This window comes from Onychomys torridus, chromosome 6 (genome assembly GCF_903995425.1).
Source record: "Onychomys torridus chromosome 6, mOncTor1.1, whole genome shotgun sequence".
In the NCBI taxonomy this organism is placed as follows: Eukaryota; Metazoa; Chordata; class Mammalia; order Rodentia; family Cricetidae; genus Onychomys; species Onychomys torridus.
Window position 1 is genome coordinate 109,569,597 of NC_050448.1, and position 17,781 is coordinate 109,587,377.

The window sequence follows — 17,781 nt, forward strand, 5'->3', positions numbered from 1 at the left end:
TATACTCAGACATGCACTGGATTGATAAAGAAATCTCACTTTAGTTCTTCAAAATTCACCCTGTTGCTCTCCCACCCACCCATAAAGAACAAAATAGAAAATAGTCAGTCAAACAAGACATAGATTCTATATGTGTGAACATGTGCTTTGAAAGGAAAGGGCTGTGTATAACAACAGAGTGCTTTGTATTCTGTGACATTTTGCTTGTTAATGAGGTCATAATCTGTCTCATTGTACCTGCATATATTTTTCATTAGAATATTTGTTGGTGCAGCATGCAGAGACATAATGTCATCCTTTTGAAAGATTTGTCCTATCCTGTTTTTACGCTGGCCATCTTTATATGTGAAGATGTGCTGTGGAATGGTAATTTAAAATGTATTACATTTGTTTATGCTGTGGAATATTTAATGATGCAAAGATATGTTGCATTTGTATAACTCTGTGAAGCTGTGTTACTTTGCCTGCCTAAAACATCTGATTAGTCTAATAAGGAGCTGAGTAGCTAATAGGTAGAATAAGGGTAGGTGGGACTGCCATGCAGAAGGAACAAATAGAGGGAGAAAAGAGAAAAGGGAAGGAAAAGAAAAGGAGGAGGAGAGGAGGACATTATGGGCCAGCCACCCAAATACACAACCAGCAATGGAATAAGAAGGAAAGACAGGTATATGGAACAGAGATAAAAGCTCAGAGGAAAAGGTAGACAGGATAATTTAAATTAAGAAAATCTGGCTAGAAACAAGCCAAGCTAAGGCCAGGCATTCATAAATAAGAATGAGTCTCTATGTATTTATTTGGGAGCTGAGTGGCAGATCCCCTAAGAGAAAAGAGATTAAAAAAACAAAAAACAAAAAAACAAAAAACAAAAAAAAACACCCTGCAAACGTCCTGCTCAGTTAGTTTCATTTCTAACCACCGTGTTCAGGATAAATGATTAATGTAGTCTGTCTTTCTCCTGTGTTATTTCATACTTAATTTGGTGTCATGATGGCAAATTTTGTCCTTTCTAACATTGTCTTTGCAGTAATGTTAGTACTGTTTTTTAAAATGACCACAGTACTTTTATTCTAAAGCTGTTTTTAATTCTGAAGTCTTAATTGATACCATATTGATCACAGCTAATTCTTTATCCTCTGTGGCTAACCAGTCTCCAATCTTATTCCTATATTCAACTGCCTTGAATTGTAGATTTCCAGAATCTTTTGTCCCTCACCCTGCACACCTTTTCCCTGAGGGTGCCTTCACCCGAGGTGAGTTCACTTCTCCCTTTCCTTTCCCAGATAGTGACCTGTGGCAAGGTTTTACCTTGAAGCATCGTATCTCCCTTTGAGCAACATGGACAATCCCTGCTACAAAATTGAATCTCCTCCACAGCAATTTCAATTGCTGCTTTTCAATTGTTTAGGCTTACTGTTCCATAAAGCAATAAAAAAGGAAACTCTCCACAAAGATATCCCATTTCCAGTTGGCAGGTAAAGATAATTAGTGGCTAGGAGACAGAGGATCAAAGTTGCCTGATGGAGCTGTGTTTCTAAGAAAATTGTGTGTGTGTGTGTGCGCGCGCACACACACACACGCGCACACACACACACACACACACTCGCTAAGCCATCATCAATAGATATTGACTGAGGATTCTAATAATGGTGTTTATCAATAAGAATGATATAACACCTCTTTGTAAGTTTAATTTAGAAATAATTCTTAAAATATTTCTGTAGGGTCTCATTGTATCTGTATATATATGCCATTAGAGTATAAAGACATATTTTCATAATTCTTATCATATTTTCTATCTTATTCACCCTAATAAGCTAGTGTTATTGATTATGAACACCAAAATTTTGATCCTAAAGAATATCTTATTTCCAATATCACAGTTATTTTGTTCTTCAGCAGTTAAGAATAACAGACATGGTGTCAAATTTCATAAAGCAATTTAAAAATTATTTTAATATTACTTTGGTGTTTAGTCACCCTTGTTTCCAGTTAAGAAATAATTATAGTAATGATGGTGAAAATAATACTATTTTATATTCACACACTAGAGGGTTTCATAAAATTTTCTTTTTTTCCTCTCAATCGCTTATCTTGTTTTTAATTTTTTAAGGCAGTGTATCTTTCCTCTCTATATAGTTAAGGATGACCCTGGACTCCTTACCCTATAGCTCTATGTCACAAATGCTAGCATTACAAGCATGCCCCACCAAGACCACAGCTATTTGGGGGCATTTAAAATTTTTATTTATTTTTATTTCATGTGTATGAATGTCTGCTTACATGTGTATGTGTGTACTGTGTATATATGTCTGATATCTCCAAATCTTTGAGCCAAAGGAAAATTTCTTCCATTTAAGTTGGTTTTTCTCTGAAATTGAGCTTCAGCCATGGAAAAATGAGTTATAATAAACTATTTGTTTGGGTGACTGACTTCTCATAAATGAGATTCTAGCTTGGCTTTGCTTGGCCTCCTAAAGGAAGAGTCTTTGGATTTCCATGTCCCCGTGTTTGGAACCCTTACAGAGCATCAGTCAGCCCAAACATATCCCAGTAAACAACCTGTTCTTTTCCTCTCACTGATACAAGAGTATCTGTGTTTATTTTTGCTTTACTGCAACAAGTAAAATGAGCCTTATTCTCTATTCCCCACCTTTTGGCTATAAGACATTCCTAGAGATCTTCAGCAGTGTTTAATAACAGAAATAAAATATATTACTGAATTCAACTAATAGAAATATCATGATGTTGTTTGTTATAAGGCTTAGGATCTCCTTTAATTTTACCAATGAGAAACCTAGTATTGAGTGGCTAAATTGCCTCTTAAAAACAGAGGTTAAGCAGGCATCTGATCTGGTGGCTGATGATTTGTGAAATGTTTTTGTCAAAAGGTTCAGTTTGAGGAGAAAAATGAAGACATGGTAAAGATCCAAAGTGGACAACAGGAGCAAGCAAGCCAGCCTCATACATTTTGGAGCATCAGCAAACAGGCTTGCCTGGTGACTGTTCTGCTCTATGCCTGCAATCATTATCCCAAATTCTCTCAATCACAGTCTTCTAATAATAACTTTACTTCCTAAAGCCAATCTTGTGTGAATGGTTCTTTACAGAGCCACCATCTTAGACTAACCAGTACTGAGTTCTCCTTTTGGATGTGGGGAATTAACAAGCAAAAGAAGAAGTCTGAATAGCTTGTGAGAGACCCCATGCTCAGGCTCCTGTGTGCTCAATGTCCTGTGATTCAGGGTTTTTAGATTAACGTGCACACTACGGATCTTGCAAAGCCTTCTTTGTTTTCACACTCATGTGATCTGCTTTTTTATGATGACAGGATATCCTACTGCCCAGGCTGCACCAGAGCAGTCAATGATTTATCAACTCCTGTGTGCAAATCCCATGTCTCAAGGGTTTCGGCTTTGCACAGTAGTTTCATCATACGATTTGAAACTCTTCCTCTGCAACTTCTATCTTTTGAAGAACACCACGTTCTAAAATTACCAATTTTGTCTTCAGTAAATTAATGAAAACCAAGCAAAAACGTTTCTTAATTTGTTTAGTCCATGACTAAATAATTTTCACTTCATTAAAAAAAAATTCCCTATCTACTAAGAGTGTTTTGCTTTTCTTTGCTTTCTTTTTAATCCATGTCAGCTGTTGAAAACATGTCTCTTTCATAAACTGATCTCATGGTCTCTCCTAATTCATTTGTGAATTGCCCTTTCTCTAGTTCTAAGTATTTGCAACCTGCTTATGGGTTTTAGTCAACTTTAGTCATCTTGATAATGACATCTAGTAATTTGATAAATGAACTGGGTATTGATTATAACTCATCCCATTATAAGTAAAATCTATTGAGGGTAAAGAACTTTCTCCCAAGTATTCCTTCCTGATTTAATTACAATGTTAATCCTTTTTTTCATTTACCCTAAATTGCATAGCTTTAAATGAGAAATGGTGACTATTTGGTTGTGTGTGCCCGTGTGTGCCTGTGTGTGCCCATGTGTGTGTGTGTGTGTGTGTGTGTGTGTGTGTGTGTGTGTGTGTGTATGTGTGTGTGTGTGTGTGTGTGTGTCTGTTGTGTTGTGTTGTGTATGGAAAGCAAAGGATAACTTTTTGGAGTAATTCCTCTCCTTTCACTTTTACTTGATCACCAGGAATTGAATTCGGTTCCTTAGGCTTTACTACTGAGAGATCTCAGGATTGAAAGGCAAGTAGGTGCCTTTACTTACTAAGCCAATCATCTTGGCCCTTCCCTGCTCTTTCTTCCCCTCTTCCCCTTATTTTCTCTCTTTCTCTTCCACATCTAGTACTCCCTTTTTCAGTTTCATGTTGCCTTTTTTTCTTTATGTTGTCCATGTGAAAGAGAATATTTAATACTGTCATTGTTGGACTGGCTTATTTCATATAAGATGCTCTTTGGATCCGTATTGTTTCCTACAAAAAAGTAATTTGTTTTTCCTTTATGACAGAGTAAATCATTATGTATTTATACCACATTTGGTCAAGCTGTTCATCTATTGATGGCACTGAGGCTGATGTGATTAATTTGCTATAGTGAATATAGTGTCATGATAATCAAAGCTATGTAAATACCTCTGTGATAAACTGGCTTCAATTCCTTCTGGTTTGTACTAAGAAGGAATGTGTTTGGACCATATGAAATTGCTAGCTTTAGTGGTTTTTGTTGTTGTTTTTTGTTTTTTTTTGTTTTTTTTGAAAAGCTTACACAGTTACAGTAGCAGCACTAATCTACATTCCCATCAGAGTGCATAAGAGCCAAGCCTCCATGCACAGAGCACTGTTTGTTTCCTTGAGGATGGTCCTCTGCTTCTTTCTCACTCATCTTCATTCAGTAATTGCTGAAAATTTCTACATTTGCTGCTGTGGCATCTAAAGTCCCTAGCCTGTCCTCACTTTATAATCTTGTGCCCTTAGACAAAGAAATGAACGAAAAATCATGATAATGAAAGATGATATAAAAATTCACAGTGTTCAGCAACATTTAAATTAGAGATATGGCATACACTGAGAAACTGAAAGTGTATGGGGCATCTCCTGTGTAGAAGAGATACTTAAATTTAAATACTTAAGTAATTAGGAATATTTTTATCACTCAGGATGAGTTAGACTCTGCTGATGTAATGAATTACAGGGATCAATATAATAAAGGTGTGTTTTTTTTTCATGAGGAGTCTCCTCTTCAGAATGTAGGTTCTTTCAGTCACATGACTTGCTGAAGTTAGGAGTTCATCCCTTCCAGTGTGCATTTAAGAAATAGCATGCTGTGGAGATGGGACAAAGCTAGGGGTAACCAGAGTTAAACAATGCCATATGTTCAATAAACTCTGTGGCTGGCTGATCATAACTAGGGGGTAGGTAGTGATGGACAATAAGACTATAGAAAAACATGTTACTTTAGTGATGGGAACCAAATTGCTTTAGTTTTGGGAACTGTCAGTTTTAGATAAAATGGAAGATTTTTATAAAACATATTTACCATTGCTAATACAGAGGAGTTGAGTTTACCCTCTCGATTGCTCAAGGTGTCAGGAGAGATCTGACTCCTGAGACTTGCCTTTACATGTGAGCTACACACACACACACACACACACACACACACACACACACACACTCCACACTTAATAAAACAAATTTTAAAATGTCAAATATGTAGTGGAGTGAATGCTATCTTTAGAACAGGCATCTTAAGTGAGCCTGATTTGCATTCTACAGCATGATGCTGAGACATTGTTCTGTCACCTCTCAGTTTCTTCTCCTTGAAGCGATTTCTTTCATGTGGACTTTATCACTTAGGAGACTTTTAAGTAATAATAGATTAAATAATACATATGTTCCCCTCACTACTCTAAACAGTTCTGAACTTCACTGCAGCACTGACCTGTTTGGTGCTTCTCTGCCCTTGGACCTGGGACTCTTCTTAGGCCACTGCCTTGCCATTCTTTTCCAAGATGGCTGCCAAGGCTGCTATGACCACACCCCATTTCAAATAATGGAAAATGAGACAAGGGTTGAAGTGGAGAAACAGCCAGCCTTCCTTGGAGAATTCTGGGGAGTTCCATGTCACACATCTACTTCTACCTCAGTCAACATGTACGCTGTGATTATACTTGGTTAGAAACAGGTCATTCCTTGGTGTTTCAAGCAATACTACAGAAATTATTTTAATTTGTTAGAGAATTAGGAAAACTGCATTTGACAGGCAGCCTAGAATCTCAGCCAACAGAAAATTTCTACCAATACCCTTTTAAGTTTATTTCACGCATGGCCAAAGCCAAACATTCCTTTAGGAAGATTAAAATCATGTTTGTTAGTATGCTAGGATACATTAATTTTAGGAAGGAGACAGTTCTTCTGGCCTCCTGTATCTCTGTCCAGAGCTCATTTTGCTCTGCATGACCTGTTTCTCAAAACTCCCATTCTTTGGTAAGGAATGAATTGCTAATTAGTGATTGACAAATGTATGTCATTCCTTGTTCACTTTTTACTTTTGAATAGAACTAATTTAAAATGGACATTCTGGAGATGGGTTCTTTCCACCTCTCCCCTCTGGCTGAGACCTGTATGAAGCAAAGATACTTTGGAAATCTGTTCTTTAAAATTTAAGCTTTTGCAGATGGTATAATTGACCCTGGGAACATCTACAAACAGATTTGGGCAGATTTAAGGACACGTTCTTTAATATTTTTATTAAAATTAAGCTGGTTTGAAATTCTTGTTTATGAACTCTTATTACTTTTCAGTATATCATGACAGCAGAAAGGAAATAGACAATTTATTAGCTATTCCATTTTTCTTCAACGTGGAGGTTCTGTCTAGAGATTCTACTAGCAGAAGGTAGTGATTTGGTAAAGATGGTGGGAACTGAGCTGCCCTAAGAACAGACCTTCATGAATCCCATGGTTGCAGAGAAACAGTTGCGATCCTCAGGTTCAGTTTATGACTTTCAGAAAGAAATTGACTTTGTGGTCTGTGATTTTAAGTTTGGGGTAAGAAACTAGATATGTACATTTTCACATTAAATTATACTTTTTGAAAATCCTTGTTTATATTTAACAGATACTATGTAAACAAAATAAAATCTATGCAAGCCTTTATTATCAGTTTATTCTAAGAACCTATCACTATGTTTTAAAAAATATCTTAGAACATTTGATAAGATTTTTGATATTTTTTATTATATTCAGTGGGTTCAAATCAGATGGAGAGTAAAATGTGACTTTAAAAATAGCTACACAACAAGGCTCAGATATCCACAGATAAAGGTCAGGACTATTCAGTGCAGACTGATGTCGTACAGTAGCTGGAAAACTTATTTGTCTTGAAAGATTTTCTTTTCCTTTCAGTGATTACCCCCACCATGTCTAGAATTAGTGATTGATTTTATATGATGATCACTGAAAAAAATGGTAATTTTTTGCAAATACTGTCAAAAGTTTTGCTTTCCACAGGCATTGGGGAAGTAGAGGAATAATAAGAATATTCTTACAGAGGAAAGCACATAGCCAAGTTTCAGAGGCATAGTAGAACTGTAAAAATAGAAACTAGCTAAGATATTGTCATAGAGAACATTGCTGAGACTCAGCTATGGCACTGACATCTCATAGAAGACGAAGAACAAATGGGGGAGGGGTTGCTGTCTCCCTCTCCCTCTCATTTCTTTTCCCTAACAGGAAGAGTATATTTCCCAAGAGCCAATGAATATGATTTAAATATACCCACATTCATGCATCAATGTCTTATGTTTCTCAACTTCGGGATACATGACTAAGTTCATTTTTTTCAATAATAGGGGTCGGGGATAAGCCATAGAAGTTGCAGCTGACTTTAGGAGGAAAGCTCATGTTTCACATGAGCCCAGGTGATTTCTGTTAGGAACTCCAAGATTTAACAGAGAATCCACAATAGCAATGTTATCGATCTCTCCATTTTTATCTGTTTATGTTATAAAAACACAATTCTGCAATGGGGAATTTTTAATAGTACTTGAGAATCAGTGTATAGAGTGCACATTTAACAAGAAGCTTAATAATTTTATTTTGAACCATGTACAATGCTCAAAATTGTTCAGGATGAAATAAATATCATTGCTCATTAAATTAAATGCATTATACCATTGCTGATATTTATTAACCTTTTGATTTTCTAACTTTGCAATTATTTCTCACCAAATGGAGAAGGTGCTGTCAACAAATATGTGCCATTGCCTTTTGTCCCTCCTTAACTAGTGATTGTTTACCTTTGGATTGTTACTTTTCTTACATCTTATAAAAGGCATAGGAACAATGATGTTTTCTGTCATTTGAAGACCATCCTGTAGTCTTGATCTGTGTGACACCTGACAACTGAGGAATTATAAGACTTTCAGTATTGAAAAAATATGTTCATGTTGGGGAAAAGTTAAAGATTTTATTCTTATCTTGGGCAGAATATTTCTGTACATATCCCCTGAAGTGTGTCATATTGAAATTCAGATCCCCTCTGCTTTATTCAGCACAGACAGAAAGGCCAATTTCACTGTGATGCCTCATCTTATAGCCACTGTGGTTTGTGGTCCATTTCTTAAGCACAGAGTTATTACCATACCTGGCCAGTGCTAATGCTAGCAGACAGGACCGCCTCGTGGAGCACAGTGGTAGGTGTAGTAGGGAGTGCTGTTGTAGGTGGCCTACTACCTTTATAGCTACAAGCTGTTCATGCTTAAAGGGAGGGGATATGCAGGTTCTGTAGTGTGTTGTCACCATGGACTTAAACACTCAGCCCACAATGTGAACCATCTTTGGATAGACAACCCCAGATTTCCTTCTCCACTTTTTCAAAGGGGTCAGCTGTCCTCTGGCTGTTGTCTTTGCCCCATGCCTGAACCTTCTCAATCTGCCCATCTTTTCTCAGCCCCTCATTCAAATTTCCTCATCTTTCTGAGGTCATCATTGCTCCATTTCCAAACACTTATACAGAGTCTGTAAGATTTACGCATGGTTATATACTAAGAAGATATTACTAAGAAGAGAGTTCTGGAAGTGAATGGAGCATGGCCTTTGTGCAGTGTCCTTCCTATGGTCTCACTCTGCAGAGCTCCATGTGACTCTCCTGCTTCCTTCTTCTGAGCTGCTATAATGTGATACCTTTGTCTATAAACCATGAGATAGGCTCTAGAGTTTAGTTTCATTCCCAGGATTTCTGAGAATGCTGTCTGGCACAAACAGAATGTAGTTTGTATATATAATTTGAAAATTTTGATTAGCTACATTAAAAAAAGCAAGAAGAAAACAGGTGACCCCATCCCTTCCAACTCCAGCCTCCATGCTCAAGCTAGGATGCACACCCTTCATGCCAGCCTAGTACCTGTGTCTTTCTGACTTACTCTCCCACACCACATCTAACACCAGGCCCACATGGCCTGTGCTCTATCACAGGTTGCTGTGCCCACATCAGGCACAGAACCAATGAAAGAAGTCAAGATGCCAGGTCTTATCACAAAACTCAAACTATATCAAATATTAAGATAGTATTTTTTTTTCTGCCACACGGTCCCAGAAAAAAACAAGCTATCACTTTTATATAAATGTTCTCCAATGAAACTCATCTGAGTGAATCTCAGGAAACAGAACTTTAAAAAAATCATAAATTTCATCAAAGAATTAAAGGAGTAAAAAGAAGACACACACACAGACAGACAGACAGACAGACAGACACACACACACACACAGGCACACACACAGCTTAATGGATTTAAAGAGAATAAAAATCTAAGTTACATCTAAGAAAAATGCCTATATAAGGCTTGTTTCAGTCACTCTTCTATTGTGAAGAGACACCATGACAATGGTAATTTTTATAAGGAAAGCATTTCTTGGGAGTTTGTTTACTGTTCTAGAAGTTTAGTCCATTGTCATCATTGTGAAGACCATGGTAGCATGTATGCATGGTGCTGGAGAAATAGTTGAGAGCTACATTTTGATCTATAAGAAGGGAGAGAGAGAGAGAGAGAGAGAGAGAGAGAGAGAGAGAGAGAGAGAGAGACAGAAACTGAGGCCTGGCTTGGACTTGGGTGGGACACACTTTCTCAAAGAAGGCCACACCTCCTTATCCTCAGATAGTTCCCTGATGACTAAGCATCCAAATATATGAGTCTATGGGGGCCATTCTTATTCAAACTACCAAAAGGCTGAATGATATGACAAAGACAATCCAGGACTGGAAAATGAATTCAATAAAGGGATAAAACTCAGGCTTAAATAAAGATGGTTTACTAAATTAAAAAACTCAGAAGAAAAACTTACAAGTAAAATGGATCAACTAGAAGATAGAATACAGGTCTTGAAGATACAGTAGAGAAATTAGAGAACAAAAACAAAGAATATGAAAGAAATTTTAAAAAATCACAGAAAAGGAACATGTAGAAACTATGGAGATTTATCCTAATAAACAAGTTGTCTGTATCTGGAGAGAAAAGGATGGGCATTGAAGACACTATATGGAGTTTACCTTCACCTTGGCAAAAATAGTCATTTGGGCAAGAAACTGTTCTTGCATGGACTGCTTGATCGACTGGACATGCAGGACCCATAGAAAGGTGACCACTGAACTTTATTTGGTGAAATGGTCCTTCAGGTTCCTGCTTCACAGAGGAAACTGCCAGACATTCTACAGGACACTGAGAAAAGTGACCAAGAGACTCTAGCCCTGTGGACTGAAGACAAATGCCCCGACTTTACAAAGGAACATTAGGTGACTGTCCAGGCTGCCAGTTGTCTCTGTCTACCCTGCAAGACTCCCGAAAGATGCTTGCATCCTTCTCCCAGTTCTCAGGTAATATTATATCCTTCTGAGGTCTTTGATGTAGTTGAAGACTAGATAGTTATAATTTCCTCAATTATGATAAAAGATAAGTTAGATATAAAACTTTAGAGTCACAAATATAAGGTAGATAGGATATCTTCTTTAATTTGTAACTGTAATTCTTGCTTGATAATTGTTTTGTTATATGTAATTTTACTATGTAAAAGTTAAAACCTTCCTTTAAAAAAAAAAAAAGAAAAGGGGAAGTGCTGTGGATATCGCTCTGTATAAATAAAATGCTGTTTGGCCAGTGGCCAGGCAGGAAGTATAGGCGGGACAAGAGAGAAGAGAATTCTGGGAAGTAAAGGCTGGGGTGGAGAGATACTGCCAGCTGCAGCCATGACAAGGAAGATGTAAGGTACTGGTAAGGCATGAGCCACGTGGCAAAGTATAGATTAATAGAAATGGGTTAATTTAAGATAGAATAAGTAGATAACAAGAAGCCTGCCACAGCCATACAGTTTCTAAACAATGTAAGTTTCTGTGTGTTTACTTGGTTGGTTCTGAGCATCTATGGGCCTGGCGGGTGAGAGAGATTTGTCCTGACTGTGGACCAGCCAGGAAAACTCTAACTACAGGCCAGTATCAGTTTCATAACAAAACCAGGTAAAGACATGACAAAGAAAGAAAACTGCAGGCCAGTATTCCCAACTAACATGGATAGAAATTCTCCATAATACTACCAAACTGAATACAGGCATATATCAAAAGATTATCCACCATAATCAAGTTGGCCTTATCCTGGAAATCCGGTAATAGTTCAACATAATAAAACAAATAAAGGCAATAAATCAGATAATTGGACTTTAAAACAAAAATCAAATGATCATCAATAGATGTACACAAAAACTTTTAACAAAATCTAACATGAACTCATGATGAAAATTATAGAGAGAATAGGATGGAATGGTATATGCCTCAATATAATAGAGCCTATAATACAAGCCCACAGCCAAAAGCATCTTAAATGGAGAAAAACTTGAAGTAATCCCATTAAAATCAGAATGGAGCAGCTGTTCAGCATCCCTTCTCCTTTGTAGTACAGTGCTTAAGCATTAGCTGGAGTCATAAATCAAGAGGAGTAAATTAAAGTTATACAAATCCTAAAATAAGTCAAAACATCTCTGTCTGCAGATGATATAAGATTATTCATAAAAGATCCCAAAAATTCCACCCAAAAACTTCTAGAAATTATTAGTAATTTCAACAAAGTCACAGAATACAAATGCAACTTTCAAAAATCTCTAGGCTTCCTATACACTACCAACAAACATTTGAGCAAGATTATGGACACACTCTATTCACAATAGACACAAAGCAAACAAAATATTTAAGAATAAACCTAAATGAGGAGATAAAAAGACTTCTACAATGGAAACTTTTAAATTTCTAAAAAAAGAGATTGAGAAAGACATTAGATACTTAAAATTTATATGGAACCACAAAGACCCCAAATAACCGAAGCAAACCTAGCAAAACAAAAATAATTTTGAAGAGATTCTTTTCCAAATCTCAAGATATAGTACAGAGCTGTAGTACTGGCACAAAACCAGACAGATATGTAGATCAGTGGTCAAAATAGAAGATGCAAACCTGAGCACATATAATGACAGCCTCTGAGATTTGACAAAGATGCCAAAAATATATACTGGGAAAAAAGACAGCGTCTTCAACTAATGGTGCTAGGAAAACTAGATGTCCACAAGTAGAGGACAGAAGTTAGACCCTTGTTTTCACCTGGCACAAAAACAAACTCCCAATGAGTCAAATACCCAAACATGAAATCTGAAATGATGGAACAGCTAGAAGAAAACACAGGCAGTACCCGATAGGATACAGGTACAGGAAAGGACTTTCGGAATAGGACTCCATTTGCCCAGGAATTAAGGCCAACCATTGACAAGTGGGACCCCATACACTAATAAAGGTTCTGAACAGCCAAGGAAATAATCAATGAGTAAAGAGGAAGTCCACAGAGTGGGAAGGAATCTCTGTGGGCTATAAAATCTAGCAGACGATTAATATCCAAGGAGCTCAAAAAACAAAGAGTGAAGAAAATAACAACAACAAAACTCGTTTAAAAATGACTGTGGCTTTGAATAGCAAATTATCAAGAGGAAATAAAATTAGCTAAGAAATCCTTAGCAATTAGGAAAACACAAATCCAAACAACTCTGAGGTTTCACCATACCCCAGTCTGATTGTCCTAGATCATCAAAAGAGTGGACAACAAATGCTGGAGAAGGTATGAGAAGAAGGGAATCCTCATTCACTGTTGGTGAGATTGCAAGCTGGTCCAGCTCACCTGGAAATCAATATGGAGGATGCTCACAATGTTAAAAGACGAATCTACTTCATTACACAGCTATATCACTCCTTAGCACATACCTGAAGGACTTGACATCCTACTTCACAGAAACTAGCTCAGCAATGTTCACAATATTCACAATAGCTAGGAAACGTAAACAACGTAAGTATCCTTCCACTGATGAATGGATAATGAAAATGGGGTACATATAAGTAATAGAATACTATTCAGCTGTACAGGAAACCAAAATCATGAAATTTACAAGTAAACGAACTCAATTAGAGGGGAGGAACCCAGACCTTGAATCAGAAATCCCTCATGTTCTCTTATCTGTAATTTCCATCTCCAAATCTTCAGATATGAGTATATAAACCAAAGTAACTGTGAAACCAGAAAATTAAAATAGATCATGAGAGTGAAGCACTAGAAAGGGGCATATCAGGATACAGATGATATGAAGGGAAAAATGGAAAAACAAGGATGTTTTCATCTGGGAGCAGGGAGGGGAGTCAAACAGAATTGGAGCCAGGACATGGGGATAAATAACACTGAGAATGTTTGAAAAAGCCATAAGGAATCATAATTACACATAATAATGTGCACATACATGTACGTATATAGAATAATGAAGTTACATCACTTGGGGTGATAGAGCTAAAAGCCATTGAGTATCTAACAAAAGCTCCAGTACCTGGCATGGCAAATATCCCTTTGAATTGTTGGTGAGGTAAATCTAAGTGACTTTCAGAACAATGTAGCCTATTGTTTTTGCCCTGGTTGTCCCCTAGAAGTAGAAGCTCTTGCTGCTGGAGACAAATGCACTTTGGACACAGGTGTTAGAGGAACTGAATTGGATCTGTCCCTTCCTGACAGCCAGCTTTCCTATTACCAGAAGGTGCTGTACGAGTTACTACGGAAAGGAAGCAATCAATAGTCCTGGCCAGTTGTGACACCATTGAGCCACAGTAAGAACAGCCCAGAATGATATCCCTAAAGGTGCCATAGTGGGACTCATTCTATAACCAAAGCCATCTCGGTGGATGTAAGGCTCACTCAACAGGAGGGAAATCACAACTGGTACTGGAAACTTAGACAACTACTTGGGGCTAATGATGTTGTGAACCTTAGATGAGATCCCACTACCACCACTTCCCTAAACCAGTGGAATTTCTTGCTGCATTTGAAATGCTTCTCCCTACACACACAGGTCAGTGTAGCTCTTTGCAGCACACAGACACCTTTACAGAAAGACACAACTGGACAAAATGCAGAGAGCAACTGATTGTGGGGTACTAAGACCTGAGTGATAAAGCTCCAAACAGCCTCATACCTGAGTCTCAGGGAAAGCAGGAGAAGAAGTAAAAGATTCTAAGAACCGGAGGAGTAAATGGACTCAGCAGCTTGTATTTTCAGATTGTATGTGTGTGTGTGTGTGTGTGTGTGTGTGTGTGTGTGTGTGTGCAAGTGTGTGTATATATATATATATGATATATTATGTACACATAAAAATACATGCATATGTTATACATAACAATATATACATAATAAATATGCACACTTTCTATATAAAAGAATAATTAAAGAAAAAAGACATAAATTAGAGGGGGGAAGGGCATGGGGGAGGTGAAGGAAAGAGGGGAGGGGGAAATAATATAATTATATTTGAAATAAACAAATTACAAAAATACAAAATAAAATAAAAAACTAAACTGAATACGTACAAATGTCATTTTATAGATATGTGTTTTCAGTGATTACTAACAAACTGCATGATAGATTGCTGCTTCATTTTTTTAAAAGCTGGAAAAATTATTCTTAATACAGTTGAATAATACAGTTGAATCATTTTGCATTTCTACAAAAATGTTTGAAAATTCAGTCTGTGTCACTGTGGAAATACTTATTATGTTAAGTTTTAATTTAAATTTTTAATTTTAACCACTTTTTTTAATATCCAAGGCTTTATGCCTATTAGGCAAGCACTCTATTGCTCTGTAGACCTAGCAGTACTGTTCATTTATTGAAAACCACTAATGATGTTGACTTTTTCTTTGCTAGTTTGCTTACTTCAGCATTTTCTCCATGTATGAAATATCTGATCATATCTCATATACTTTTTGTAATTTTCCTCTTTAGAATCATGTCCATTTTAAAACCAAATTTTTGTTTCCTTGTTTCATAAAATTTTGGCAATTCAATATGTATTCTGTATAAAATATCTTATCAGATTTATTATATGCATATGATAGGTTTAGTATTTTATGTATTTCTGTGCTATCTTACAAAGGGCAGAGGGTTTTAATTTGATGGAGGTCAATTTATTAACATCTTTTATAAATGTTCCTTTGGCATGTCTAACATATATTTATCTAATTTAAGATCATAATGATTATTGTCTATATAGATTTTATAGTTTTAGATTTTATACTTAAGCTTTTGATAAATCTTGAATTAGTTTATTTACAAACAGATGTTCACACATAGATTTTTGCATCAAAATACATTTTTTGGGGGGTGTTTTTCAAGACAGGGTTTCTCTGTGTAGTTTTGGTGCCTGTACTGGATCTTGCTCTGTAGACTAGGCTGCCTCAAACTCATAGAGATCTGCCTGCTCTGCCTCCCAAGTGCTGGGATTAAAGGTGTGCACCACCATCTTCCGGCTTAGAATTTTGTTAAATTACTTGGCCATATACCTACGGCCTTATTTCCAAATTCCTCTATTGATCTACTGGCCTGTTTCTTTGCCAATTCCATACTATCTTGATTGTGGTAGCTCTATAGTAAACACTTCTGATATCTCACATTTAAAATCCATTGTCATGTCTACTCAGTGTTTGGATGTTTACATAAACATCAAATATTGTGTGTGTGTGTGTGTATATATATATATATATATATATATATATATATATATATATATATATAAACACTCACTAATACTGAGATTGTTATTATTCTGAATCTACAATGCAGAAAAGTTTTAACAAAAATTGAATCCTCTAATATCTGAACACATCTCTTTTTTATTTCAAGTACTGATTAATTTACCTCACTGCTTAGTTTTACTATACTGGCTTATACATGTTTTATAACAGTTTTATTTCTAATAATATTGTGTGTGATATGCCTGCCCTCCCCACCCCCATCAATCCTGCCATATTCTTAAAGAATAAAGCTCTTTGGACAGGAAAATGTCAGCGTGGCAAGGATTTCTGCTGTGGCCAAACGACACTGGCTGTGTGAGTGAACTTGGAAGTGCTTCTCATCCCCTAGGCAAGTATCCAGATGTGGACAATTTAGTGACCGCCTTGATGACAGCCTCCTAAGTGTTGCAGAGTTGTAGGCACCCAGCTAAATCACATAGATAATAGCCTATGTAAACTGTGAGACAAGAAGTAGCTGTGTGAATTCTCTGAGTTTTTGAGGAACTTGTAGAGAAAGCTTTACATTATTTGAATAACATATTCAAGTTAGATTTTGCATGAATCTGTACAAATAATCACTTTAATTGAGCCTATAAGCTGATTTCAACTATCTAGACACTGATTCTGATGCTGTATGATTAAAGAAAGGATGTGGTTATGTGTGAGAGTGGAAATAACATGTACCCAACATACACAAAAATATAGCAGTGATATTTTAGTATAGTGTTATATGTATAATTTAATCTCAAATTAAAGTTAAGTTTAGTAATAAAATACATTACCATGATTCCATTTTTAAATTTAAGGATATAATGATTAAATAGAAAGAAAAATAATTATTCAGTTGAAAAAGTAATAATTCAGCCCCAAAATTATACATTTGAATTGGGCAGTCAATATGTGGTTAGCTGCAGCCACCACACAAAACAAAGTAAACCATCAGATTCTCAGGTGAATAGGTATGTGGATATGATTTCTCTAAACATTACACAGCAAGACAAAGATTCAGAAATTACTTCATGTCACATCTGTTCCTTGATCTGTATTACTCTTTATTAATTCAGCCAGCTACTACTCCGTTTGATACATTTGCGAGATAATAAACCCAAACCTCTGCTTCAAATATCAAAGAAGAATTTGAAATTTTTGTCACCTACAACAAGGCAAAATGGCCAAGGCTAAGAAGGTTCAAAGACAGTGATGGACAGATGCAATTTTGAAGGACGCTAGTTTTGGAAAGAACACAGACAGATGTTATAGGGCTCACAAAGGCTAATGTTGCAAGAAGACAATTTGTCTTATTTCTCATGTTCTTCACAGTTCTTCCCCAGTTCTTCCCCAGCAAAGATTTCTTGCACAGATTACGTGTCTCATTGTTCAGGTCAGACTTTAGAGTCCTGGTAGCATTAATTTAATAGTGAGAGAACATGCTGAAATTCCCTAATGCTGTCCACCTCCAGGACCAAGACAGTGTATCACAGTTTTGTGCCTTCATGGAACTGTCCTATTTGGTCCCATCCAGGCATTGCTTAAAGAATATACTGACACTTTCTGGTGTGAATTTGTCAAGGCAGTCTATTTTGGGTCATATACACATGGAAAACACAAAATTAAAAATGATAAAGTTCTCTACAAATTTTAGAATTTTTTTTCCATTTTTCCAATATCAAAATTGTAATCTAAGAATCACCT